This window comes from Oryctolagus cuniculus, chromosome 6 (assembly GCF_964237555.1).
Source record: "Oryctolagus cuniculus chromosome 6, mOryCun1.1, whole genome shotgun sequence".
Taxonomy (NCBI): Eukaryota; Metazoa; Chordata; class Mammalia; order Lagomorpha; family Leporidae; genus Oryctolagus; species Oryctolagus cuniculus.
The window spans coordinates 68,971,163-68,990,609 of NC_091437.1; the positions used below are offsets into that span (position 1 = coordinate 68,971,163).

The following is a 19,447-nucleotide window of genomic DNA, read 5'->3' on the forward strand; positions in this document are numbered from 1 at the left end:
GACTAGTATAGAGTATCCCAGGCTGTCCCATCCTGTCTCATCCCCTTAGGATGATGCCCTTACCTGGTGCAGGTGCTGTCCTCAGGCTGAGGTCCGCTCTGCTTCCCTGTGAGCCCTGGATGGCTAGGATCTCAGGGCCTGCTTTCCCCTCTGGCTTCTCTCAGCTTCCTTCACCAGAGATCCTGTTAGTTCACAGAACTTCACAGGGTTTGTAGTTTGTTCTCACCTGCTTGGATTTTGGTATTTCTTGACTACTTGCAAATGCAGTCTACATGCTTTTGGTTTTGTTGATCCAGGTGCTCTATCTTTATGTGAAGATTCACAGAGTTTCAAAAATGGTGCCTTTGGTGCTGTTACTGGAGTTTCAAATTGTCTGTTGTCATCTTAATGTTTACTTAATAAAATTTATTTAGTTTTTCTGTTCTTGAAAATCACCTAGGAGAAAAAGGAATTGGGGTATAGAATATCCATCCTTCCCTAAAGACAGGCCACTGCAGTGCAGAGGAGCAGGTATCAGGACTGGAGGAGCAGCTGTCTCCCTTTCAGAATCATGGTGCAGGTGTGGAGGATAACAAGCTGCCTCTGGAACTCCAGTAAAGTAGCTGTTGAAATATTTTCCCTGAATACTATAAAAGAAACCTCAGATTTCTGTATGTTTAGGCATTGCAATTATATTTCTTTGGAATTCTTTATTTTCTTTCAGTGACACTATGATTGATGCATGATTCCCTCCCCTCATTCCTTGAATTCCTTTAATAATTGTGGCAGGTCAGTATTACTGCTTTATGTCATGCAGAACCTTTCTGCTTATTTGTAGCTGAGGTTATATTCTGAGAGCGTTCTCAGAGTTGAAGCCATAGTGCATGCTAGTCTTCACAGGAAATATATTGTGAAATGATTAGAATATTCTGTTTTTTTTCAAAGATTATTAATTTGGAAGGCAGAGTTACAGAAAGGCAGAGAGAGAGAGAGAGAGAGAGAGAGAGAGAGAGAGAGAGGTCTTCCAGCCACTTGTTCAGTCCCCAAATGGCTGCAAATGCTGGAGCTAGGCCAATCCAAAGCCAGGAGTCTGGAGCTTCTTCTTGGTCTTCCATGTGGGTGCAGGGGCCCAAGGACTTGGGCCATTCTCTTCTGGTCTCCCAGGCACAATAGTAGAGAGCTAGATTGGAAGTGGAACAGCTTGGACTCAAACTGGTGCCCAAATGTGATACTGGCACTGCAGGTTGCAGCTTTTACCCATCATGCCACAATGCCATCCCTGAAAAATCTTTTTTAAAAATTTATTTAAGGTATACAAACTTCATGGTTTTTATACATACAAATTTAGGAATACAGTAATTCTTCTCACTCTATCCTCCCTGCTGCCCACACTCCCATCATTCTTCCTCCTTTCTCTCCTTTTCCCACTCTTAATTTTTGCTAAGAGATCTCTTCAGTTTCCTTTATGTGCATAAAATTAACCCTATAGTAAGTAAAGAATTCAACAAATAGTATGAGGGGTAAAACCAAAAACACAGTTCCTCAGCAGTAGAGACAAGGGCTGTAAACAAACATAATCACAACTTTTTTTTACCAGTGAGATACTGTTAATTTTTGTCTATGTGACTACATACAGTCTTCATAGAAAATTGCTGTAATAAACTCTCAATATAATTTGGGTACAGTAATTAAGACCTAGGTTTCAGAGTTCTATAAATGAAGTTATTAACATTGAATGTTTAACATGAAATGTTTCAATCAGTCTACTCTGTTTATTCTGGAAAATATAAAAAAGTAAGTCTGTAAAGAGTATGTCCCTTAATAATCCTTAAATTGGTGAATATAAGGAAAACAAGAATGTGCTGAAATCTTTAATTAACACACAATTATTCTTAGGTTTTTAAATTTAACTGAAAAGTGATTCCTGTTAAATATGAGTGGGAATAAGAGAGGGGGGAGATGTACAGTTCGGCACATGCTCAATCGGACTTACCGCTAATGGTAGAGTTAGAAACGTGCCAGGGGATTCCAATTCAATCCCATCAAGGTGACGTGTACCAATGCGATCTCACTAGTCAAAGTGATCAGTATCAGTTCATAATTGATCATAATGATAGGATTAAGAGTCAAAGGGATCACATAAACAAGACTAGTGTCTGTTAATACTAACTGATAGAGTTTAAAAGGAGAGAACAACCCAACATGGGAAGTGGGATATACAGCAGACTCATAGAATGGCAGATGTCCTAAACAGTACTCTGGCCTCAGAATCAGCCCTTAAGGAATTCGGATCTGGCTAAAAAGCCCACGAGAGTATTTCAGGCATGGAAAGCCAAGACACTGTGGCAAAAAAAAAAAAATGACCTAAATGAAAGATCTCTGTGAGATCCCAGCGGAAAGTATGAGCCATCAAAGAAGGAGGCACCTTTCTCTGAAGGGAGGGGAGAACTTCCACTTTGACTATGGCCTTGTCTAAATAAGATCAGAGTTGGCGAACTCAAGAGGCTTCCATAGCCTTTGCAGCTCATCTCATGACAAGAGCCTCGGTGATTACTGACGTCATAAATAAGACTGTCAGTTGTTAAATCAACAATAGGAGTCACTGTGCACTTACTCCCCATGTAGAATCTTTGTCCTTAATGTGTTGTACCATGTGAATTACCAGTATAACTAGTACTCAAACAGTACTTTATACTTTGTGTTTCTGTGTGGGTGCAAACTGTTGAAATCTTTACTTAGTATATACTAAGTTGATCTTCTGTATATAAAGATAATTGAAAATGAATCTTGATGTGAATGGGATGGGAGAGGGACAGATGTGTGTGGGAGGGAGGTTATGGGGGGAAAAGCCACTATAATCCAAAAGTTGTACTTTGGAAATTTATATTTATTAAATAAAAGTTAAAAAAAAACCAAAAGAAGAAAATAAGAATGTGCTAAGGAGGGTGTAATTTAAGAATTGAATTATTTTACAAATTAGATTTTTAGCTATTACATACATTCCATCACTGTTATTCTTATTTGGCCTGCAGTCATTGACAGCTGAAAGGAAGACCATTACAGAATAGTATCCTGAATTATCCGCTAGACCCAAGGAAGGTAATATCATTTTGATGATTTCTGGATGCAGAAGATATAGACTAATATAGCTTCTTATGATTGTTTTTCCTTTCCTTTCTTTTGAAAAGTTATTTAACAAGGTTTGAGTAGACAATGTATTCATGGTGAAAATAATCACAACCATGTAAAAGTGTATTTTTGAGACCTCTTACCTCCATCTTTGTCACCATATGCCCCATTTTTCCTGGCCTTATGGGTAATTATTAACATTTTCTGCATGCCCTTCACTTTTTTTTTTACTTTTTTTTTTGACAGGCAAAGTTACACAGTGAGAGAGAAAGACAGAGAGAAAGGTCTTCCTTCTGTTGGTTCACCCCCTAAATGGTCACTACAGCCAGCATGCTGTGCTGATCCAAAGCCAGGAGCCAGATGCTTCCTCCTGATCTCCCATGCCGGTGCAGGGCCCAAGCACTTGGGCCATCCTCCACTGCCTTCCCGGGCCACAGCAGAGAGCTGGACTGGAAGAGGAGCAACCCGGACAGAACCGGCGCCCCAACTGGGACTAGAACCGGGAGTACTGGTGCTGCAGGTGGAGGATTAGCCTAGTGAGCCACGGCGCTGGCCACCCTTCACTTTTATAACAGAGCCCAGACTCATAACCCCAGGGTTTAAAAGGAAATCTGGCTGGGAATTATAAACTTATGAGCTGTGTTATATAAGAACTGTACTGATTCAGGTTATGAAGTTTTTGGTGAATTCATTAGGGAAGTCTTTCCAGCTACCAACAGTAGGAAACTCTTGTTTCCCCACTAGTGTCTGCACAAATGAGGTTGAATGTAACTCCTGCATGAAGAAAGGCAGAAGGCCAGTATTTTTTCCAAGTTGTACAGTCATAATGTGGGTTTGGTCTTCATGGCTGTGAGATGGTAGCTAAATTCTCCAGGCTGAATTCATGGTAGGAGTGTAGGTGCTGAAGGTTTTCACCAAGTGAGAGTTGTGTTTCTTTTGGGAAGGAATGCCTTTCCTTGGATGCCAACCTTTGGCCAGAACATGTTACATGTGCTCATCTCCAATAAAGATGGGTAGTGAAATTAGAAATTTTTTAAAGATATGTTGCTACCCAGATGAAATGGGGGTTTATTAGTAATGAAGAAGAGAGAGGGTGGCTATCAGGTAAGCCACTAGTTTTGCTGCTGTGAGCAAGTGGGAAAAATGTACTTGAATTGCAGGGGTCCTGTTGTGTCCTGAGTATAATCTCGGGGGACCAAACTAAGTACTCTGAACTTCAGTGTTTGTGATTGGGAAATGAGCGTATTTGTGTGTGCCTCATTGTGTTCTTTTATTGTGTGAGTTCAAGAGAAAAACATAAAATAATTTGTCGAAAGCATTTTATGTCCAAAACAAAATACTTTGTGTACACATATATACTAAATTGATGGCAGCAGCTTTGTTAATTCTGATAGTGGCAAGAGCTAAATGAGAGCCTCTCTTGTACAGCATAGAAAAAGTTTCTGTGACTAAGATATCAAATATCCTAACTGCATTAGTATTTCAATAATACTTAAAGAGATTTTCTGTAGAAAAGAAAAACAGGCAGACTCAACACACCAGCGCTGGAATGCGAGGTGAGCTGAACCTCAATAGCCCGAGACACCAGCAGACAAGCGGAGAGAGGAGACTAGAGGGAACGACCCCCGGGGGGGGGGGAAGTTCACCAGGCTAACGAAGAGAGAGAGAGAGGAAAAAAAAAAAGGTGACTGGTACGGACATGGGTTTCTCTCTCTCCGCTCACCTCTCAAGGGCGAGCAAGACAAAGAGCAGGTGCCATCTTGGACATACATCATAAGCAGAGTGACCTCAGGTCTGCACCAGCCCTGAGCCTAGCAGAAAAACCTGACTCTGGGTGGGGCGAATTAACAGGAGATTAGGACCTAGTAAATTTGTGGTGCTACTGAACTGAGACTGTGAAAAAAGAGACGGTGGGGGAGAGAACTCACGGAATTCACGTGAGCACTCTCCAGAGACGCTACAATTCCATAACTTTGGCAACCCAGTGGGAGACTGAAGGAGAATTTGAGCCCACTCTGAGGGCCGAACAGATTCCCTGTGTGGTCCTTGGGAAAGAGCTTCCGATCTCTGGCTCCTGTGGGTATATCATTTGCCTGCTAACTACCTCCAACTTCGTTCAGCTGTGCAGAATTACTTCCCTTTTGAATAAAAAAAAAAAAGAGAGAGAGAGAGAGAGGTTTGCCACGCCTAACCTGGGAATGTCACCTTTGGCACACCAAACAGAGCTCTCAGGCCACACCCATCTCAAGCCCTAAGGCTCCATCAAAAACAGATAGTCCACTTAATCTAGAGTCATAGTATAACAAGAAAAAGCACCACAGTGAAGAAACCAAATATCTCCAATATGCCAAATAACAAACGCAAAAACTGAGGTAATAAAAACAAGGAAGTCACCATGACGCCCTCAAATGAAAAAGACACCCCAATTCAAGATTATGAAGATGATGACATAGAATAAATGCAAGAAGCAGATCTCAAAAAATTGATAAGAACATTAAGAAGTTCTCAAAAACAAATTCTTGAACTACAGAAATCCTTAATGGACAAGATAGAAAATCTCTCTCATGAAAATGAAATATTAAGGAGGAATCAAAATGAAATGAAACAACTAGTACAACAGGAAACTGGGATAGTGACTGAAGTGAAGAATTAAATAGATCAAATGAAAAACACAATAGAGAGCCTTCCAAACAGAATGGGTGAAGCAGAAGAGAGAATATCGGACTTAGAAGACAGAGAACAGGAAAGGATACAGTCAGACCAAAGAAAAGAAGAGGAAATTAGAAATCTAAAACATATTGTCGGGAATCTTCAGGATACTATTAAAAAAACCAACATTCGGGTTCTAGGAGTTCCTGAAGGCATGGAGAGGGAGAAAGGATTAGAAGGCCTTTTTAGTGAGATATTAGCAGAAAATTTCCCAGGTTTGGAGAAGGACAGAGAAATCCTAGTACAGGAAGCTCACAGAACCCCTAATAAACACGACCAAAAGAGATCCTCACCACGACACGTTGTAATTAAACTCTCCACAGTGAAACAGAAAGAAAAGATCCTAAAATGTGCAAGAGAGAAACGTCAGATTACTCTCAGAGGATCTCCAATCAGACTCACAGCTGACTTCTCATCAGAAACTCTACAAGCTAGGAGGGAATGGCGAGATATAGCCCAGGTACTAAGAGAGAAAAACTGCCAGCCCAGAATATTATATCCTGCAAAGCTATCATTTGTGAATGAAGGTGAAATAAAGACTTTTCATAGCAAACAGAAATTGAAAGAATTTGTTGCCAGTCGTCCAGCCCTGCAAAAGATGCTTAAAGATGTGTTACACACAGAAACACAGAAACACGGTCATCAATATGAAAGAAGGTAAAGGAAGGAAACCAAGGAAGGAAACCTCACAGCAAAAGATCACAGGGAATTCAAAGCATATATTAGAACTTATCTTTGGCAAATGGCAGGGCAAAGTTACCACTTATCATTAGTCACATTGAACGTGAATGGCCTGAACTGTCCAGTTAAAAGACACAGATTGGCTGATTGGGTAAAGGAACAAAACCCATCTATTTGCTGCTTACAAGAAACACATCTTTCCAACAAAGATCCATACAGACTGAAAGTGAAAGGCTGGAAAAAGATATACCATGCCAACAGAAATGAAAAAAGAGCGGGTGTAGCCATCTTAATATCGGGCAACATAAACTTTACCACAAAAACCGTTAAGAGAGACAAAGAGGGGCACTACATAATGATTAAGGGATTAATTCAACAGGAAGATATAACAATTATCAATGTATATGCACCTAACTACAGGGCACCGGTTTATCTAAAAGATTTGTTAACGGACTTAAAGGGAGACTTAGACCCCAATACAGTAGTACTGGGGGACTTCAATACTCCACTCTCAGAAATAGACAGATCAATAGGACAGAAGATCAACAAGGATACAGTAGATTTAAATGACACTATAGCCCAAATGGATCTAACAGATATATACAGAACTTTCAATCCTACAGCTAAAGATTTTACATTCTTCTCAGCAGTACATGGAACCTTCTTTAGGATTGACCACGTACTAGGCCATAAAGCAAGTCTCAGCAAATTCAAAAGAATTAGAATCATACCATCAGCTTTTCAGACCATAAAGGAATGAAGTTGGAAATGAGCAACTCAGGAATCCCTAGAGCATACGCAAACACATGGAGATTGAAAAACATGCTCCTGAATGAACAATGGGTCATAGAAGAAATTAAACGAGAAATCAAAAACTTTCTGGAAGTAAATGAGGATAACAGCACAACATACCAAAACTTATGGGACGCAGCAAAAGCAGTGTTAAGAGGAAAGTTTATATCAATAGGTGCCTACATCAAGAAATTGGAAAGGCACCAAATAGATGAGCTTTCAATTCAACTCAAGGATCTAGAAAACCTACAGCAAACCAAACCCAAATCTAGTCGGAGAAGAGAAATACTTAAAATCAAAGAAGAAATCAACAGGATTGAATCAAGAAAAACATTCCAAAAAATCAGCCAAACGAGGAGCTGGTTTTTTGAAAAAATAAACAAAATTGACACCCCATTGGCCCAACTAACTAAAACAAGAAAAGACCCAAATCAATAAAATCAGAGATGAAAAAGGAAACGTAACAACAGACACCACAGAAATCAAAAGAATCATCAGAAATTACTACAAGGACTTGTATGCCAGCAAACAGGGAAACCTATCAGAAATGGATAGATTCCTGGACACATGCAACCTACCTAAATTGAACCAGGAAGACATCGAAAACCTAAACAGACCCATAACTGAGACAGAAATTGAAACAGTAATAAAGGCCCTCCCAACAAAGAAAAGCCCAGGACCAGATGGATTCACTGCTGAATTCTACCAGACATTTAAAGAAGAACTAACTCCAATTCTTCTCAAACTATTCAGAACAATCGAAGAAGAGGGAATCCTCCCAAATTCTTTCTATGAAGCCAGCATCACCTTAATTCCTAAGCCAGAAAAAGATGCAGCGCTGAAAGAGAATTACAGACCAATATCCCTGATGAACATAGATGCAAAAATCCTCAATAAAATTCTGGCCAATAGAATGCAACAACACATCAGAAAGATCATCCACCCAGACCAAGTGGGATTCATCCCTGGTATGCAGGGATGGTTTAATGTGCCCAAAACAATCAATGTGATACACCACATTAACAGACTGCAGAAGAAAAACCATATGATTATCTCAATAGATGCCGAGAAAGCATTTGATAAAATACAACACCCGTTCATGATGAAAACTCTAAGGAAACTGGGTTTGGAAGGAACATTCCTCAATACAATCAAAGCAATCTATGAAAAACCCACAGCCAGCATTCTATTGAATGGGGAAAAGTTGGAAGCATTTCCACTGAGATCTGGTACCAGACAGGGATGTCCACTCTCACCACTGCTATTCAATATAGTTCTGGAGGTTCTAGCCAGAGCTATTAGGCAAGAAAAAGAAATTAAAGGGATACAAATTGGGAAGGAAGAACTCAAACTATCCCTCTTTGCAGATGACATGATTCTTTATTTAGGGCACCCAAAGAACTCTACAAAGAGACTATTGGAACTCATAGAAGATTTTGGAAAGTAGCAGGGTATAAAATCAATGCACAAAAATCAACAGCCTTTGTATACACAGACAATGCCATGGCTGAGGAAGAACTTCTAAGATCAATCCCATTCACAATAGCTACAAAAACAATCAAATACCTTGGAATAAACTTAACCAAGGACGTTAAAGATCTCTACGATGAAAATTACAAAACCTTAAAGAAAGAAATAGAAGAGGATACCAAGAAATGGAAAAATCTTCCATGCTCATGGATTGGAAGAATCAATATCATCAAAATGTCCATTCTCCCAAAAGCAATTTATAGATTCAATGCAATACCAATCAAGATACCAAAGACATTCTTTGCAGATCTAGAAAAAATGATGCTGAAATTCATATGGAGGCAAAAGAGACCTCGAATAGCTAAAGCAATCTTGTACAACAAAAACAAAGCCGGAGGCATCACAATACCAGATTTCAGGACATACTACAGGGCAGTTGTAATCAAAACAGCATGGTACTGGTACAGAAACAGATGGATAGACCAATGGAACAGAATTGAAACACCAGAAATCAACCCAAACATCTACAGCCAACTTATATTTGATCAAGGATCTAAAACCAATTCCTGGAGCAAGGACAGTCTATTCAATAAATGGTGCTGGGAAAACTGGATTTCCACGTGCAGAATCATGAAGCAAGACCCCTACCTTACACCTTACACAAAAATCCACTCAACATGGATTAAAGACCTAAATCTACGACCTGACACCATCAAGTTACTAGAGAACATTGGAGAAACCCTTCAAGATATTGGCACAGGCAAAGAATTTCTGGAAAAGACCCGGGAGGCACAGGCAGTCAAAGCCAAAATCAACTATTGGGATTGCATCAAATTGAGAAGTTTCTGTACTGCAAAAGAAACAGTCAGGAGAGTGAAGAGACAACCGACAGAATGGGAAAGAATATTTGCAAACTATGCAACAGATAAAGGTTTAATAACCAGAATCTACAAAGAGATCAAGAAACTCCACAAAAACAAAACCAACAACCTACTTAAGAGATGGGCCTAGGACCTCAATAGACATTTTTCAAAAGAGGAAATCCAAATGGCCAACAGGCACATGAAAAAATGTTCAAGGTCATTAGCAATCAGGGAAATGCAAATCAAAACCACAATGAGGTTTCACCTCACCCCGGTTAGAATGGCTCACATGCAGAAATCTACCAACAACAGATGCTGGTGAGGATGTGGGGAAAAAGGGACACTAACCCACTGTTGGTGGGAATGCAAACTGGTGAAGCCACTATGGAAGTCAGTCTGGAGATTCCTCAGAAACCTGAATATAACCCTACTATTCGACCCAGCCATACCACTCCTTGGAATTTACCCAAAGGAATTTAAATTGGCAAACAAAAAAGCGGTCTGCACCCTAATGTTTATTGCAGCTCAATTCACAATAGCTAAGACCTGGAACCAACCTAAATGCCCATCAACGGTAGACTGGATAAAGAAATTATGGGATATGTACTCTATAGAATACTATACAGCAGTAAGAAACAACGAAATCCAGTCATTTGCAACAAAATGGAGGAATCTGGAACACATCATGCTGAGTGAAATAAGCCAGTCCCAAAGGGACAAATACCATATGTTCTCCCTGATCGGTGACAACTGACTGAACACCAAAAAGGAAACCTGTTGAAGTGAAATGGACACTACTGGAAACGGTGACTTGATCAGCATAGCCCTGACTGTTAATGAACAACTTAATATATTATCCCTCTTAGTAGTTTTTTTGTCTGTTCTACTTAATATGACTGGTTTAATTCTGTAATTAATACACAGTTATTCTTAAGTGTTGAAAATTAACTTAAATGTGATCCCTGTTGAACATAAGAGTGGGAATAAGAGAGGGAAGAGATGTATATTTTGGGACATGCTCAAGCTGACTTGCCCCAAATGGTAGAGTTAGAAACATACCAGGGGATTCCAATTCAATCCCATCAAGGTGGCATGTACCAGTTGCATCTCACTATTCCAAGTGATCAATTTCAGTTCACAATTGATCATAATGAAAGGACTAAGAGCCCAAGGGAGCACATAAACAAGTCTATTACCTGCTAATACTAACTGATAGAATAAATAAAGGGGAGAGTGATCCAACATGGGAAGCGAGATACTCAGCAGACTCATAGAATGGCAGATGTCCTAAACAGCACTCTGGCCTCAGAATCAGCCCTAAAGGCATTCGGATCTGGCTGAAAAACCCATGAGAGTATTTCAGGCATGGAAAGCCAAGACACTCTGGCAAAAGATCTCTGCGAGTGAGATCCCAGTGGAAAGAACAGGTCTTCAAAGAAGGAGGTACCTTTCTCTGAAGGGAGGAGAGAACCTCCACTTTGACTATGAACTTGTCTAAACAAGATAAGAATCGGAGAACTCAGAGGGATTCCATAGCCTTGGAAACTCATGACTGGAGCATAGGGAGATTACTGATGCCATAGACGGGAGTGTCAATTGGTAAAGTCAACAACAGGAGTCACTGTGCACTTACTCCTCATGTAGGATCTCTGTCCTTAATGTGCTGTGCATTGAGATTTAATGCTACAACGAGTACTCAAACAATATATTTCACTTTGTGTTTCTATGGGGGTGCAAACTGTTGAAATCTTTACTTAATGCATACTAAACTGATCCTCTGTAAAAAAGAAAAAAAGAAATTATCAATTCCCAACTTGACTCTCACTGGGATTAAACATGACAATAGGTCTGATCTGATTTCATCATCATTTAAAAAAAATCATCTATTATTTTTCACTTTATGTTTCTGTGTGGGAGCAAACTGTTGAAATCCTTACTTAATGTATACTAAGCTGATCTTTTGTATATTAAGATAATTGAAAATGAATCTTGATGTGAATGGAAGGGGAGAGTGAGTGGGAAAGGGGAGGGTTGTGGGTGGGAGGGACGGTATGGGGGGGAAGCCATTGTAATCCTTAAATCGTACTTTGGAAATTTATATTCATTAAATAAAAGTTAAAAAAAAAGAAAAACAAATTTCTAAAATGTTTTTTTCAGTTTATAAAACACTATTTTATAACATAAGGGAGCACACTTCTTTTTGTAATACCAGTCTAGCAGGTGAATTGCAGACTTTCAGTTTTCTTCTTATTTATGGCAAATGCTCAGAAATTGAAGGATCAACTTACTTTTGACTTGTGAATCTTCATAACATATGGCAAAAACATTTTATTTTTCTGTATATAGGTAAGATGTTTCCTATTTTTAGGAGATTTAAAGTAAGTATAGTAAATTTAGCTTTGGAAGAGAAGGAAACACTAAATAATTTGCTACCTGTGTTTAATTACCAAAGGAACTTTTAGGCAAATTTCCCTATGATAGTGCATACTCTATGGAAGACCAGATTTGGAAGGCTAAAAGGATTTGTGTGATTGTGCAATTTGTTAGTTTAGCATGGGTGGGAAACAGCCTAGGAAATCATTTGGCCTGGGCCTGCCAAGGTAGATCTAGGATAATTGAAATTAAATAAACATACAGCCAACTAATTTTAATCTGATGATTTTGTACAGACTGAGAATGATATTATAAATATCTAAATGGCCCTTGGTTGTAAAAATATTCCCCACCCATAGTTCACCAGGGATTGGAGCCCTTGTAAAACAGGCTTCATGTGGTATTCAGCTGATTTGCTCTCTGGCCCTTCTGCCTTCAGCCTTGCACCATGTGACAATGCAATAGTAAGACCTTCATCAGACAAGGAATGCTGATGCCCTGATGTTGGACTTCCCAGGCGCTCTAGGTGTGAGAACTATAAATTTCTGGTCTTCACAGATTATCCAGTCTCAGGCATTGAGTGTTAGCAACACAAACACAGAAACCACATATGCCCCTATACTTGTGGAGTTAACTCCCAGAAGTGACAGTGCCAGTGCAAATGGCAGATCTACTGTAGAACTCTATTGCTAGATTCCCCTTTGATAGAGGTTGCATGGTTTCGCATGTTCATTACCACTCCTCGAGGAGTGTCTTCTTATTCCAATATATGCTGCCAAGTACTTGAATTGTAGCCAAATGAGAGATGTGCAGTTTCTATTTGCATTGCCCTGCACAGGAGAAAGGTGGCGCTCTTTCCATTGGAAGAAAAGCCACTTGTGTCCCTTTTCCTGTCAGCTGTCCTTGTCCTTTGCCCATCTTTCTGTTGGAATGTTGGCCATTTCTCCCTCGTTTCCAAGAACAATGTGTACGTTAGGTTTCTTTCGTTTTGATATACTAGGCAGACCACCTACACTTTCCTAGTTGGTATTTGTTTTTCCTTTATCTTGGTTTGCCATGCATGAATTAAGGTTTGTGTGTGGCTGAATATAACAGCCTTTTCATTTATAACTAACGCATTTTGTTTCCGAGTTGGCAGGGCCTTTGCCACGCTTCCCATCATAACATTAAAAAGGAACAGAGACAGAGAAGAGAGGAGCTCCCAACTGCTAATTCACTTCCCAGTCCTGCAAGTGCCTTGAGATGTGCCAGACTGCAACTGGGAACTGACAATTCCACCCAGGTCGCCCATGTGAATAGCATGGAACTTGTTATAGGAACCATTGTTTCCCCAGAGGTATTTTAGTAAGAAACTGGAGTCAGGCTCCAGAGATGAGTATCAAAACCAGGTACTCTGATATGAGAAATGGGCATCTGAACTCACCATCAAAGCATCTAAACATTAGGCTAAATTCCTTCTCAACCCATGTTTCTTTTGTTAAGAGTATCCCTTGACTGTCACACCCTTACTTCCCACTCCACGAAAGCAAGCATCAGTCTTGGATTTGTTGGAAGCGCAGTGCACCCTCTACTACTAGACGAGACAGGAAAATAGACTACTAGATGTCCATAATTTCTTCCCAAGTGGGATCTTTTAGAGAAAAGACGGAAAGAGCGTTGCCCTGGGTGTACAGCAAAGAGCCCCTGTAGACACTGATTTTCTCTACACAGTGCACAGCCAGCCATGGAATCCTGGATTATTTTATTTCCAGTTTTTCCCAGACACCTTTTATGGAAGCTATACCAACTTGATGCATTTCCTAAACACGGCTTTCGGAACATAGTGATTCTCCCACCATACCTAACTTCACAGCAGCCCTCCCACCTTTCTTCCTCCTCTGTCTCCTTTAGGGGCATCTTCTCTGACAGGAGTAGAATTTACCTAGAACTTATTAACAAAACATGACGGGCTGAATACTATACGTATTTGGAAACTTTGGAATGGCATATACTTCTATGAAAAAGAGTGAGCATTTGGAGAAGCATTTAACTGAACAATGATGTATTTCCTTTTTGATGTGTTTCTCTATTTGTTGACAAAGAGTAGCTGTACATATTGATGTGGTATAATGTAAAATTGCCCTACATGCATACATTTAAATGATCATAATAGGTCATTTGCATCCACCACATCAGGATTCAAGGTTTCTTTGTAGTATGTACATTCAGAAGTCTTTCTTCTAGCTTTTGAGAAAAGACTGTATGTTTGGTGAAGTATTATTACCCTACTATGCACTAGGACACCGGCAGGCTTGTTTTTACAACAAACAAGAGATGAAAGTGCTTTTGTTTCAATGAAAGTAAGGCTTTCTGAGATTTGACTTACGTATGTCTATAGTATCTGTTGCGGTGGAGTGAGTTAACTTTGGAGAAGAACCCAAGGGCGGTGTGACTTTTGCGAGCATGAGACATTCTTCTAGCTTATAATCCATAGATGGTGTCATTCACGTGAAAGTGTGGTAGATCTTTGTGACCAAGTGGTACTGTTAACTCACATACCTCAACTCTTTGAGCAGAGAGGTCCTGCATGGGAAGTCAGTGCACAGTGACCCCTGTTGAGAATTTCAGAATTAGCACATCAGCGAACACCTGAGGATCTTGACCTGAGCTGCCTCAGCTGTGGAAGCCTGTGGAATCCACTGACTCCTTCCATATTTAGACAGGGCCACGGGGAAGAGGAAGTTCTTTTGTGCCTTCTGAATAAAGTGTATCCTTTGTGGATGACCACTTCTTTCTCTTGGGGTCTACCCACAGAAGTGCTTCATGGGGAACCCTGTGTGCCACAGTGTTTTGTCTTCCCATGCCTGACATGCTCTCATAGGTGTTTTAGCCACATCAGAATGTCTTCAGGGTTGATTCTGAGCCAGGGTGTTATTTGAGGTCATTGTCATTCTGGGAGGCTGCTATATGCAATACTTCCCATGTTGGAGCATTCAGTCTGTTTTGATTCTTTCTATTATTATTATTGTTATTATTATTGTTATTATATCTGTGCTCTATTTATTAATATCTAGTATCTATTTTTATAGAAAGCTTTTATTTACTAGATAAATTACATAAGTACAGCTTTCAGATTGTAGCTGTTCTTCCCACCTACCTGCCCTCCCACCCCCAAACCACCCCAGCCCCTACTCCCTCTCGCATCCCATTCTTCATGAAGATTCATTTTTTATTATCTTTATATAGAGACCAACTCTATACTCAGTAAAGATTTTCACAGCTTGCACCCACACTGACATGCAAAGTGGAAAGTAATGTTTGAAGGCTAGTTTTACCGTGAATTCTCATAGTACACCACATTAAGGACAGAGTTCCTACAGGAGGAGCAAGTGCACAGTGACTTCTGTTGTTGATTTAACAATTGACACTCTTATTTATGATGTCAGTGATCAGCCGAGGCTCTTGTGACGAGCTGCTAAGGGTATGGATGCCTCTTGAGTTCACAAACTCTGCCCTTGTTTAGGTAAGGCCATCCTTCAAGCGGAATTTCTCTCCAGCATTCAGAGAAAGAAGGTACCTCCTTCTTGGATGGCTCCTTCTTTCCCCTGGGATCTCACTCACGGAGATCTTTCATTTCTACTATCAATTGATAATCTATCTCAGCCAGTTTTCCTTTTTTTTCTTGTTGTAACTTGGCCTTAACTCAAAGAATCTTAGGTTGTTCTTCAAACTTGAGGCAAGAGGATTGGACATAAGACATTGCTTTCAGTATTGTCAGAGTTTTGTATCTTTGTGATTGTGGCAAGTAGCATGCTTACAATTTCCTTTAGATAAATGACCACAGTGGCTGACATACTGATGTGTTTTCTTTTTTCATTGTCAGAAACTCTCACTTCGAAGAGTAACAGTGTGTTGACTGACATAACTTGGAGTTCCAATGGAAGCGATGTGTCAAATGAAGTGAAGACACACTCTGAATCACATAGGGATAATGGACACGGTTCTAGAATGTAGAGGCTTTGGAACGGGGATATTTTGGGTCCAGAAGATGGGGCCAATGATGGTAAGTTTCTAATGTTGTCAGAAAGTCAGGTTTTGTTCCATATTGGATTCATTATTGGGTGAAGAATTCATTCTCAAAGTTATTATAGGTTTTGATGTTTTTGTGAGGCTTAGCCTGTGTGCCAAGCCTTTCGAAATGCTTTCTGATGTAATGTTTCTTACAGTAACGACTAAGAGCTAGGACTGGTATTATTGGTAACAACTTGAGTTTGGATGTGTAAACTCTGTTGGGGTTCATTGTTAGATCCCCTTGAGTTCAAAGCCAGTTCTCTGAACTCCTACCGAATGCTACACCCACACTACTGCCTGGCTAACTTGTGGTTATTGGGACAAGACTAGAACAGTGCATGTGTGATGGGAGTGTAACTTTCACCAGTTTTGTTTGCTGTGAGTAGTTTGTGTTGCCTCATGGTTTAGACAGTTGAAAATAGCGTTTCTCAGTCTTGGCACTGTTATCGCTTGGGTCCAGATACCTCTGTCGTGAGGAGGAGGACGTTCCTGTGTGTTGCAGAAAGTTTTAGAGTTTCTCCAACATCTCCCCAGTATATTACAGTGACAGCATCAGTCCCCGTGGACACTCCCAAAGAGGTCTTCTGAGGTGAGGCATCCCCTGAAGGACACACCCCAGTTGATAGACACAGACAAGAATTGTAGAAATCATGTACTTTTCCAAATCTTAAAAGAGATAGCTTAACTAGACTATTTAGACATCTTAATGCACTCAAAGTAAGCTGGTAACTTTTCATCCTCACTGTTCCTATTGGCGACTTACGCTTAATATGAACAAGTTAGGTTTGTAGAGACAGCCTCTCTAGAAGATGGCCAATATTCTTTTTGCTTTTGCACTTGGCTGAGTTATTTCCTTTGATATCTGCTGGGTCTTCTGAGCTGAAAATATCCTCCTTTTACAAGGACATTTGGGACTGAGGGCATTCCCTGTTTAGTGGTAAGGAAAATCACCTTAATGATGTGAAGTGAAAAAGATCATGGTTTGTACAAAAGGAGGCAAAATACAACATGCACAGTTAGCTAGTTACTTGCACAGGCAATGGAGACTCGGCAAGGGTATCCAAGAGCTAACAAATGTGGTTAACTTTGATTGGGTGGGGTTAAGAGATGCGAGAAACCAAGTGACTAGAAAAGAGGCCAGGGATAACTTTTTCACTGTCTGAATGTAGTTTTAACCTTTATTCAGGAACAGGGCTACAATAACTACTGAGAATACAAATAGTTGTAAACCATTTAATGATTTGAAATGAAGTAAGTTGCAACTTGTGCCTTTTTAGGTGAATTGCATTTCCCTGACTGGGAGCTCGACAGGGACAGGGAAGGTGCTGGTGAATGTAACGAACTTGAAGATGGCAAGGGTGCCGTGGGTCCCTCAGACTGTGCTTCTTGTGCAAGTCGGCAGTCTTTGACGAGTGATGACAGGCTCTCTGAGTTTGCTAAGGTAAGAATGGATCCTTTCAGAAACTCCTATTCTTTTATAACATATGTTCATCAAGGCCTTTTGGTGTTTCTCCCACCGTTCCTTCTCAGGGATCATCCTTTTCACTCTCAGAGCTTTCTTTTGAGCTCCACACCTTGGTCCTTAACTCACATGCTGGTGCTGTGCTTCTCAACATGGGGAAATATGGAGCTCTCTCCCCCCTGACTCTCCACTGCCAACTAGGCAATGAACTTTGGTTGTCCCTCCAGGGCCCTAGTACAGATATGTCAGGGTTTGCTTAGTTGAGTATGCAGCATTTACATCATTGTAATTCCATAAGGAATCTTGATCATCAAGACCAGTGCTAATTATCATGATGCTCTTGAACAATGAGTTGTGTTACTTGGATTGTTTTAAAAAAATGTATTTGTGTGAAAGGCAGTGGGGCCCAGAGATTGTCCATCTGCTGGGTTCATTCCCTGATAGCTCACAGCAGCCAAGGGCTGGGTCAAGCTGAATCCAGGAGCCTGAAACTGCATTTGGGTCTAGCACTTGTGTGCCAGGGCTCCAGGTACTTGAGGCTTCTCTGACCACCTCTCTGGGTGCACATGAGCAAGAAGGTGGAATCTGAATTGGAGCCAGGACTCAGACCCATGCCCTCTGCCCTGGGGTGTATGCATCCCCAAGTGGCATCTTGACCAATGCGTGAAACACCTGCTCCCCATATTGACCCTTTCTTAGGTCATTTTGCTGAACATTCATAGAATCCTCATATTTCTTCATTGTCTTACAGTCTCATAAACATTTCTATACTTAACAGACTTTCTCTCAGTTTCATTTTCTTGGTGAATGTTTCCCTACCACCTCCTAGTTGCTCCAATGTGGATTCAAGATGCTTTTCTCTTTGTGGATGTTGTCACCCTGGGGTTTCTGTTCCCCATCATTCTAGGAATGTGTTCACTTTTTTGCTGATGGTGCTCCTTGATCTTACATTTCATGTTTTCCTCAGAGTTTTTTTTTCCACGCTTGATTTTGTAAAAAGTTTTATGTATTTATTTATATTTATTTAGTTGACAGGTAGAGTTATCGACAGTGAGAGAGACAGAGACAGAGAGAAAGGTCTTCCTTCTGTTGGTTCACTCCCCAAATGGCCCCCATGGCCTGCGCTGTGCTGATCTGAAGCCAGGAGCCAGGTGCTTCTTTCAGGTCTCCCATGCGGGTGCAGGGCCCAAGCACTTGGGCCATTCTTCACTGCCCTCCCGGGCCACAGCAGAGAGCTGGACTGGAAGAGGGCAACCGGGACTAGAACCCAGCATACATATGGGAAGCTGGCACCGCAGGCAGAGGAATAACCAAGTGAGCTAGGGTGCAGGCCCCTCCACGCTTGATTTTCTGGAGCACATCTTCTGGCAGGTTCTGAGCAATGGCATACAGAAGCGTTTTTGATGCTTGGCATCTCTAACTATGCTTTGATCTTACTGTCCTGTAATGTAGGATTGAAAACATGTATGTACTTTTAGGTTGGAAATGGTTTTTCCCAAGTTCTGAAGGCACTGATGCATTGTCTTTCAGCTCAAGGATTTTGTGAGTCAGGCTGAAGCTTCTCATTTTTGATCTTTGAAGGTTTTGGTGTTGCTAGTGGTTTTCAGCAGTTAATTGGGACGTGCTTTGGTATGTTTTTCTGCTTAGCGTTTGTCAAGTGTTTTGGATCTGTGGGGTTCTAGGTGTCGCCAGGACCACCCCCAGGTTTGCTCATCTGTAGGACACTGGAGATGTGGTGTAGAGGCATCTCAGGGCTATAGGGAAAGGAGAGGAAGCTGTGTCATCAATTCCCCATGCTCGTCTCCCAGTAGATTCACCTAACATGGACAAGCTATGGAAGTTGTGCTCTTCTTGGAGAGCTCTAGCTATTCAATGGGCAGGTTTTGACTGGGGCTCCTACTCGGTGTTCTTTCTTCCTACCCTGTCCTAGAATCCCAGG

At 40.8% G+C, this 19,447-nt stretch overlaps 1 long non-coding RNA gene across 1 annotated transcript in view; it reads left to right on the forward strand.

Annotated features, from left to right (window-relative positions):
* LOC103347575 (uncharacterized) overlaps positions 1-19,006 on the forward strand; it is a 35,820-nt gene extending 16,814 nt beyond the window's left edge. The window contains exons 2-4 of the long non-coding RNA XR_011389925.1: positions 3,012-3,078; positions 15,859-16,038; positions 17,324-19,006. This is a non-coding gene — a long non-coding RNA (uncharacterized lncRNA). The remainder of the gene's footprint in view (positions 1-3,011; positions 3,079-15,858; positions 16,039-17,323) is intronic.
* The last annotated feature ends 441 nt before the right edge of the window (positions 19,007-19,447 follow it).